The sequence below is a fragment of the Oncorhynchus masou genome, chromosome 6 (genome assembly GCF_036934945.1).
Source record: "Oncorhynchus masou masou isolate Uvic2021 chromosome 6, UVic_Omas_1.1, whole genome shotgun sequence".
Classification (NCBI taxonomy): Eukaryota; Metazoa; Chordata; class Actinopteri; order Salmoniformes; family Salmonidae; genus Oncorhynchus; species Oncorhynchus masou.
The window spans coordinates 8,400,396-8,409,247 of NC_088217.1; positions in this window are offsets into that span (position 1 = coordinate 8,400,396).

Consider the following 8,852-nt stretch of genomic DNA (forward strand, 5'->3'; position numbering starts at 1 on the left):
GACATGCCACTGGACCTGTATTGAATAACTTAATATATATAATAAATCTTGTAAAAATATATATATATTTTTTTTTTGCTGGAGAATTCTGTATTTTCACAACCAATAATAGTTGAGTGTAGGTGTTTTGTAATCTTATCATAATTATCTGTTTTCTAGCTTTATTTTGACATCAATTAGGAGTTTTGTCTGTTTTTTAGTTGACCAATTCTCTCTTTTCACAGCTGATACCAGTTGAATTTAGAGTAGTTTTTTTGTAATATAATGACAAACATCTGTGTTCTAGCTATGTTTTGGCATCGATTTAAGGAGTAATGTCTGTTTTTTCGCTTAACAATTCTCTAGTTTCACAACTGATGCCAGTTAAAATAAGAGTAGTTTTTTGTAATATTATGATTATTATCTGTGTTCTAGCTATATTTTGTCAACTAAGGACTTCTTTAGGCTTTTTAACCGGCCAATTCTTTATTTTCACAACCAATGTCAGCAACAACAAAAAGAGGTAACAATAGGAGTTTGTGTCGTAAAATTGCAGTAATATGATTTATTTGATTGAAAGTAAATAACAGTTTAAATACAGATTATATATATATACATTTTTAGTCTGTAGTTTTACAGTCTATTTCTGGCACCTGCTGACAGACTTTCACCATAAATGAACAGGATTTTTTTGTTTTGTGTATAACCTCTTACCTGTAACCTAATATAATATTAACTGTAGATCTATAATCACTATATCTATATATCACGTTTTTAAATCTGATTTTACGGTGACGTGTTATTCTGTAGCGTTGAGAGTCGGGAAGCAAGTTCAGGGAGTATGTGTTTTAATAAATAAAATGAACACAAAAGACAAACGCACCGACATGAAAACAGAGTCAATAACACCCGAGGAAAGAACCAAGGGGAGCGACAGATATAGGGAAGATAGTCAAGGGGGTGATGGAGTCCTGAGGCACAGAGATGATGGTGACCTAGAGGCCGGAGAGGGAGTATATATGACATGTGGGCAGTGTGTGTCACGGCTGAAAAGGCTGCATTTCATACCATAATCAACTGCGTTAAATCTAAAACCAGCATCTGGTCTTATTAATATCCCGATCATCGCTGTCTGAAATAAGCACTTTAGATCAAGTTTTTAAGGACACACCTCAAATATTTCCACCCCGCCCATCTGAGAGCAAGCGATCTCATATAAGACAGGTAAATTGCCGAATCTGGCGTGAGGGCTGGAAAATGTCAGTGTGACAGTTTTTACATGACGAAATTGCAAAGTATCACGCGTTTGACACTAGCGTCGCCTTAACGCCAGCCGACAATAGAGCCCCAAGAGTGATGTAGATTCCCACAGCGGTTTCTGCTAGGCCTGCATTCCATGTGGTTGAAACCAGAATTGAAGTTGGTAAGCGAGAGCGGTTTGTGGAGCTTGTGATGAGGGTGCTTAAAAGCCACACTTCTTCATGTTAAGCATTTCAGCCGCACTCTTAAGCAATGGACGAAGCAGTGTGATATGTGTGATATATGTGATAGCATGTTGAAGTTGGCAAGCCAGCGGGGCTTGTAGAGCTTGTGATGATGATACTTAAAGCCACAGTCCTTATTTTTGTGAAAACCTTCCAAAACGTTAGCAATGGAGCAAATTGAAATGAATATACTAAAATCAAATCAATCAAATGTATTTATAATGCCCTTCTTACATCAGCTGATGTCACAAAGTGCTGTACAGAAACCCAGCTTAAAACCCCAAACAGCAAGCAATGCAGGTGTAGAAGCACGATGGCTCGGAAAAACTCCCTAGAAAGGCCACAACCTAGGAAGAAACCTAAAGAGGAACCAGGCTATGAGGGGTGGCCAGTCCTCTTCTGGCTGTGCCGGGTGGAGACTATAACAGAACATGGCCAAGATGTTCAAATGTTCATAGGTGACCAGCAGGCTCAAATAATAATAATCACAGTGGTTGTCGAGGGTGCAACAGGTCAACACCTCAGGAGTAAAACATCTGTAGTTCTCATGTAATGACTCAGTGACAGAATGACAGTTCAGAGCGGCCAGCACTCAGGCTTTTTATAACATGATGGCAAATGCATCTGATTGGTGTGTGCCCACATCCGCATCTGATGCGTATTTCCAACAGAATTACAGTGTGTCGATAAACGAAACACACCAAAAAATCCTTGCAAAGTGGAAAGGGTTAAAAAAACGTTTATGTTCTGAGAGATATGAGGAAACACAAGTTTAATAAAAAGAGAGGTAGACTACTAAAATAATGAAACTGCTCTTGTTTGGTAGAAGGAGAATAATATTCATATAGCAGATTTGTAAAGCAGAGAAGAAGTTTTACTCTAAGTTTAACTTGTTGTGTTCAAAATAGCTGATTTGTGTCAAAGGTCACAGTGTTTAAATAAATTTGAATAATACATTTGAATAAAATGTTGAAAGTCACAGCTTAAAGTGAAACTCACACTGTTTTAACTACTTATAAAACAGATATAAAATAAACAGACTATCAGTAAAAAACATCAAAATCACAAAACCAACTTTATAAGAGGTTTTAAATGTATTTATTTTTTCGGTTCAAAATTCCAAAGTACAAAGGGTCGGGTATAGTTGGCAGAATAAACGGATGCAGTCAATGCATGATTAAAATAATTTAATAATTTAATTTAATTAATTTAATAATTAATATAATTTGCCAATTCAATGCTAATCTAATTAAATGGATGCTTTAATTAATATAATTCGCCAATTCAATGCTAGGTAATCTAATAAAAATTGCTTTCAGGTTCTTGATGCAAGCTCGTACATTGTTTGCTGCCTGAAGCTCAATATCTCAATATCTTTTGACAAATAGAGGTGAAAGTAAGGCGGGCATCTCATCACAATGAAACTAGCAAGGCCAATGATCACAGGTTATCGTATCTATGTCTATATTTATTTAGCAAAGATAAAAACACGGAACCGTGTTGTAACTAGCTAGCTAGGTAGGGTGGGTGGGTTTAAATGTGTTGTAACTAGCTAGCTAGGTAGTGGGGGGGGGTGTAAATGTGTTGTAACTAGCTAGCTAGGTAGTGGGGGCGTGTAAATGTGTTGTAACTAGCTAGCTAGGTAGTGGGGGGGGGTGTAAATGTGTTGTAACTAGCTAGCTAGGTAGTGGGGGGGGTGTAAATGTGTTGTAACTAGCTAGCTAGCTAGGTAATGGGGGTGTAAATGTGTTGTAACTAGCTAGCTAGGTAGTGTGGGGGGGTGTAAATGTGTTGTAACTAGCTAGCTAGGTAGTGTGGGGGGAGGTGTAAATGTGTTGTAACTAGCTAGCTAGGTAGTGGGGGGGTGTAAATGTGTTGTAACTAGCTAGCTAGCTAGGTAATGGGGGTGTAAATGTGTTGTAACTAGCTAGCTAGGTAGTGTGGGGGGTGTAAATGTGTTGTAACTAGCTAGCTAGTTAGTGTGGGGGTGTAAATGTGTTGTAACTAGCTCGCTAGGTAGTGGGGGGGGTGTAAATGTGTTGTAACTAGCTAGCTAGCTAGGTAGTGGGGGGGTGTAAATGTGTTGTAACTAGCTAGCTAGGTAGTGTGGGAGGGGTGTAAATGTGTTGTAACTAGCTAGCTAGGTAGTGGGGGGGGTGTAAATGTGTTGTAACTAGCTAGCTGGCTAGGTAATGGGGGTGTAAATGTGTTGTAACTAGCTAGCTAGGTAGTGTGGGGGGTGTAAATGTGTTGTAACTAGCTAGCTAGTTAGTGTGGGGGTGTAAATGTGTTGTAACTAGCTAGCTAGGTAGTGTGTGGGGGTGTAAATGTGTTGTAACTAGCTAGCTAGGTAGTGGGGGGGTGTAAATATGTTGTAACTAGCTAGCTAGGTAGTGGGGGGGGTAAATGTGTTGTAACTAGCTAGCTAGGTAGTGGGGGGGGGTGTAAATGTGTTGTAACTAGCTAGCTAGGTAGTGGGGGGGGTGTAAATGTGTTGTAACTAGCTAGCTAGGTAGTGGGGGGTGTAAATGTGTTGTAACAAGCTAGCTAGGTAGTGGGGGGGGGGGTGAAAATGTGTTGTAACTAGCTAGCTAGGTAGTGGGGGGGGTGTAAATGTGTTGTAACTAGCCAGCTAGGTAGTGGGGGGGGGGGGTAAATGTGTTGTAACTAGCTAGCTAGGTAGTGGGGGGGGGGTGTAAATGTGTTGTAACTAGCTAGCTAGGGGGTGTGGGGGGGTGTAAATGTCATCGCTTGAACGCGTGCTTGGTATGGCAACAGCGCCGGCCTCGATCACATGGCGCTACAGAGGGTGATGAGGACAGCCCAGTACACCTCTATATTAGGCTGTGTGAAAGGAAGGACCGGAAAATCGTTAAAGACTCCAGCCACCCAAGCCATAGACTGTCATGTCTGCTTCAGCAGGGCAAGCGGTACCAGTGCATCAAGTATAACAGCAACAGGCTCCTGAAAAAGCTTCTATCCCCAAGCCATAAGACTGATATATAGCTAACATAATGGACTATACGGGACTATCTGTGCTGAACTTTATATTTTATTTTGCACTGTGGGGTATGCACACTCACAGGACTCTACACACTCACACATACTGACACTCCAACACACACACATATATACTGACTCTGCACATCATTTACTGCTACTCGGTTTATCATATCCTGGTGCCTTACCCTTATACATACAGTACCTTCGGAAAGTATTCAGACCCATTGAATTTGTCAACATTTTGTAACGTTACAGCCTTATTCTAAAATGTATAAAATAAAAATAAAAATCCCTCATCAATCTACACCCAATACCCCATGATGACAAAGCAAAAACAGTTTTTTAGAAATGTTTGCCAATAATAAACAACAACAACAATAAAATACATTGGTAAATGTGACTCCTTACTCAGTACTTTGTTGAAGCCCCTTTGGCAGTGATTACAACCTCAAGTCTTCTTGGGTATGACCGTACAAAGCTTGGCACACCTGTATTTGGGGTGTTTCTCCCATTCTTCTCTGCAGATCCTCTCGAGCTCTGTCAGGTTGAATGGGGGAGCGTCGCTGCACAGCTAATTTCAGGTCTCTCCAGAGATGTTCAGACAAAAAAAAATCCCACTCCTGCAATGTCTTGGCTGTGTGTTTTTCAATAGATGTTTGAATTGGGTTCAAGTTCTGGCTCTGGTTGAGACACTCAAGGACATCCAGAGACTTGTTGTCTTGGCTGTGTGCTTAGGGTCGTTGTCCTGTTGGAAGGTGAACCATCACCGCATACTGAGGTCCTAAGAGCTCTGGAGCAGGTTTTCATCAAGGATCTCTCTGTACTTTGCTCCGTTCATCTTTCCCTCAAGCCTGACTAGTCTCCTAGTACTAGTACTAGTACTCCTAGTACCTGCCGCTGAAAAACATCCCCGCATCATGATGCTGCCACCACCATGCTTCACCGTAGAGATGCTGCTTCATCTTAGGGATATTGTGTGGCAAAAATGTCTAAATCCTGTTTTTGCTTTGTCATTATGTGGTATTGTATGTAGATTGATGAGGAAAATGTAGTGTTTCATCCATTTTAGAATAAGGCTGTAACGTAACAAAATGTGGAAAAAGGGAAGGGGTCTGAATACTTCCCAAATGCACTGTATCTACCTCTAGCACTACATTACAGTGGGGCAAAAAGTATTTAGTCAGCCACCAATTGTGCAAGTTCTCCCACTTGAAAAGATGAGAGAGGCCTGTAATTTTCATCATAGGTACACTTCAACTATGACAGGCAAAGTGAGAAGAAAATAATCCAGAAAATCACATTGTAGGATTTTTTATGAATTTATTTGCAAACTATGGTGTAAAATAAGTATTTGGTCAATAACAAAAGTTTATCTCAATACTTTGTTATATACCCTTTGTTGGCAATGACAGAGGTCAAACGTTTTCTGTAAGTCTTCACAACGTTTTCACACACTGTTGCTGGTATTTTGGCCCATTCCTCCACGCAAATCTCCTTAGAGCAGTGATGTTTTGGGGCTGTTGCTGGGAAACATGGACTTTCAACTCCCTCCAAAGATTTTCTATGGGGTTGAGATCTGGAGGACTGGCTAGACCACTCCAGGACCTTGAAATGCTTCTTACAAAGCCACTCCTTCGTTGCCCGGGCGGTGTGTTTGGGATCATTGTCATGCTGAAAGACCTTGCACAATTGGTGGATTACTAAATACTTTTTTTTGCCCCACTATATCCCTACACATTGAATATAACTGACCCTTCTTACTTTCTCGTGTTCTGACATGAAACTTTAAAGCAGCTTCGTTGCAGGCGTCATTTGGTGAGCTAGCTAAAAGGAATTGTGTCTCACTTCTGAACTTCAACGACTGTTATGGATAGTTAGCATATCAAATGTATTTGTCACATGCGCCGAATACAACAGTGCAGTTCAAGAAGTGAAAAAAATATTTACCAAATTAATCAAAGTAAAAAATAATCAGAAGTTACACAATAAAATAACAATAACGAGGTTATATACAGGGTGTACCGGTACCGAATCAGTATAAGGTGGTACAGATTACTTGAGTTGATTTGTACATGTAGATAGGGGTGAAGTGACTATTCATGATAATAAACAGTGAGTAGCAGCAGTGTACAAAACAAATGGGGGGGAGGGGCAATGTAAATAGTCCGGTGGCCAATTGATTAATTGTTCAGCAGTCTTATGGCTTGGGGATAGAAGCTGGAGCCTATTGGTCCAATACTTGGATCTCCGGTACCACTTGCCGTGCGGCTGCAGAGGAAACAGTCTATGACTTGGGTGACTGGAGTCTATGACAATTGTATGTATCATCACCTGTGAGTATTGTTTTGGTTATGGTGTTTGTGTTTGATTGCTGGTGGGAAAAGGGGAAACCAAGACAAGTCGCCCATGGGCATACACTACCCGTAGGTAGACTTTGTTAAATACACTAGTTAGAACTGGGCAGACCACCCACAGTTTTTTTGGTTAGTTAGTTAGCTGTTGTTAAAGTAGGCTAGTCTAGCTTAGTTTTTTTTGGAATACTTATTGTTTCTTTCCTTGAGTCCAGCTCAGCCCCTTTTCCTGCTCCCCCCCATTACCGTGTGTTTTCAAATAAACCTTGAGTTTGATGGTAGATTTCAGTTGTCCTGGTTATTTCGTTCTCACTTTTACTTTGTCACAATTATAATTTGCATGAGTTGTTACGGGTCTCATTACCATCCCCCCTAGACTGTCGGGCCAAAAGGGATTCGTAACACCATGATCCAGTTGCAGAGGGAGGTGTTTAGTCCCAGGGTCCTTGGCTTAGTAATGAACTTCGTGGGCACTAAGATGTTGAACGCTGAGCTGTAGTCAATGAACAACATTCTCACATAGGTGTTGCTTTTGTCCAGGTGGGGAAGGGCAGTATGGAGAGTGATTGAGAGGGCTTCATCTGTGGATCTGTTGGGGCGGTATGCAAACTGGAGTGGGTCTAGGGTATCCGGGAGGATGCTGTTGATGTGAGCCATGACCAGCCTTTCAAAGCACTTTTCATAGCTACTGATGTGAGTGCTACGGGCGGTAATAATTTCAGGCAGGTTACCTTTGCTTTCTTGGGCACAGTGACGATGGTGGTCTGCTTGAAACACATAGGTATTACAGACACGATCAGGGAGAGATTGAAATTGTTAGTGAAGAAGACACTTTCCAGTTGGTCCATGCATGCTTTGAGTGCACATCCTGGTAATCTGTCTGGCCCCGCGGCTTTGTGAATGTTGACCTGTTAAAAGGTCTTGCTCACATTGGCTACCGAGAGCGTAATCACACAGTCATCCAGAACAGCTGGTGCTCTCGTGCTTGCTTCAAATCAAAGTTAAAATTAACGTTTGTCACGTACGCCAAATAGTGAAATACTTTACTTACAGAATCTAACCAACAGTTACATTTTTAAGTATATAGAAGGTATTATGTGAACAATAGCTAAGTAAAGAAATAAAAACAACAGTGAAAAATAACAGTAGTGAGGCTATATACAGTAGCGGGGCTATAACAGTGGCGAAGCTATATACAGGCACCGGTTCGTCGGGCTAATTGAGGTAGTATGTACATGACTGTATAGTTAACGTGAATACGAATACAGTTGAAGTCGGAAGTTTACATACACTTAGGTTGGAGTCATCAAAACACGTTTTTCAACCACTCCACAAATATCTTGTTAACAAACTATAGTTTTGGCAAGTCGGTGAGGACATCTACTTTTTGCATGACTGTCACAATCGTTGTAAGGAGCAGACCAAAATGCAGCGTGGTATGTGTTCATGATGATTTTTTAATTAAAGAAAGCACTGAACACTGAATACAAACTATACAAAAACAATAAATGAATAACGACCGTGAAGCTAAAATGAGAACTGTGCTGACACAAGCAACTAACATAGACAATCACCCACAAACAAACAGTGAAACCCAGGCTACCTAAGTATGATTCTCAATCAGAGACAACTAATGACACCTGCCTCTGATTGAGAACCATACTAGGTCGAAACATAGAAATCCACCAAATCATAGAAAAACAAACAGACTGCCCACCCCAACTCACACACTGACCATACTAAATAACAACAAAACAAAGGAAATAAATATCAGAACGTGACAATGACACAAGTAATTTTTACAACAATTGTTTACAGACAGATTATTTCAGATATAATTCACTGTAATACAAATCCAGTGGGTCAGACGTTTATATGCGCTAACTGTGAATTTAAACTGCTTGGAAGACTCCGGAAAATTATGTCATGGCTTTAGAAGCTTCTGATAGGCTAATTGACATCATTTGAGTTAATTGAAGGTGTACCTGGGGATGTATATAAAGGCCCACCTTCAAACTTTGTTTGACATCATGAG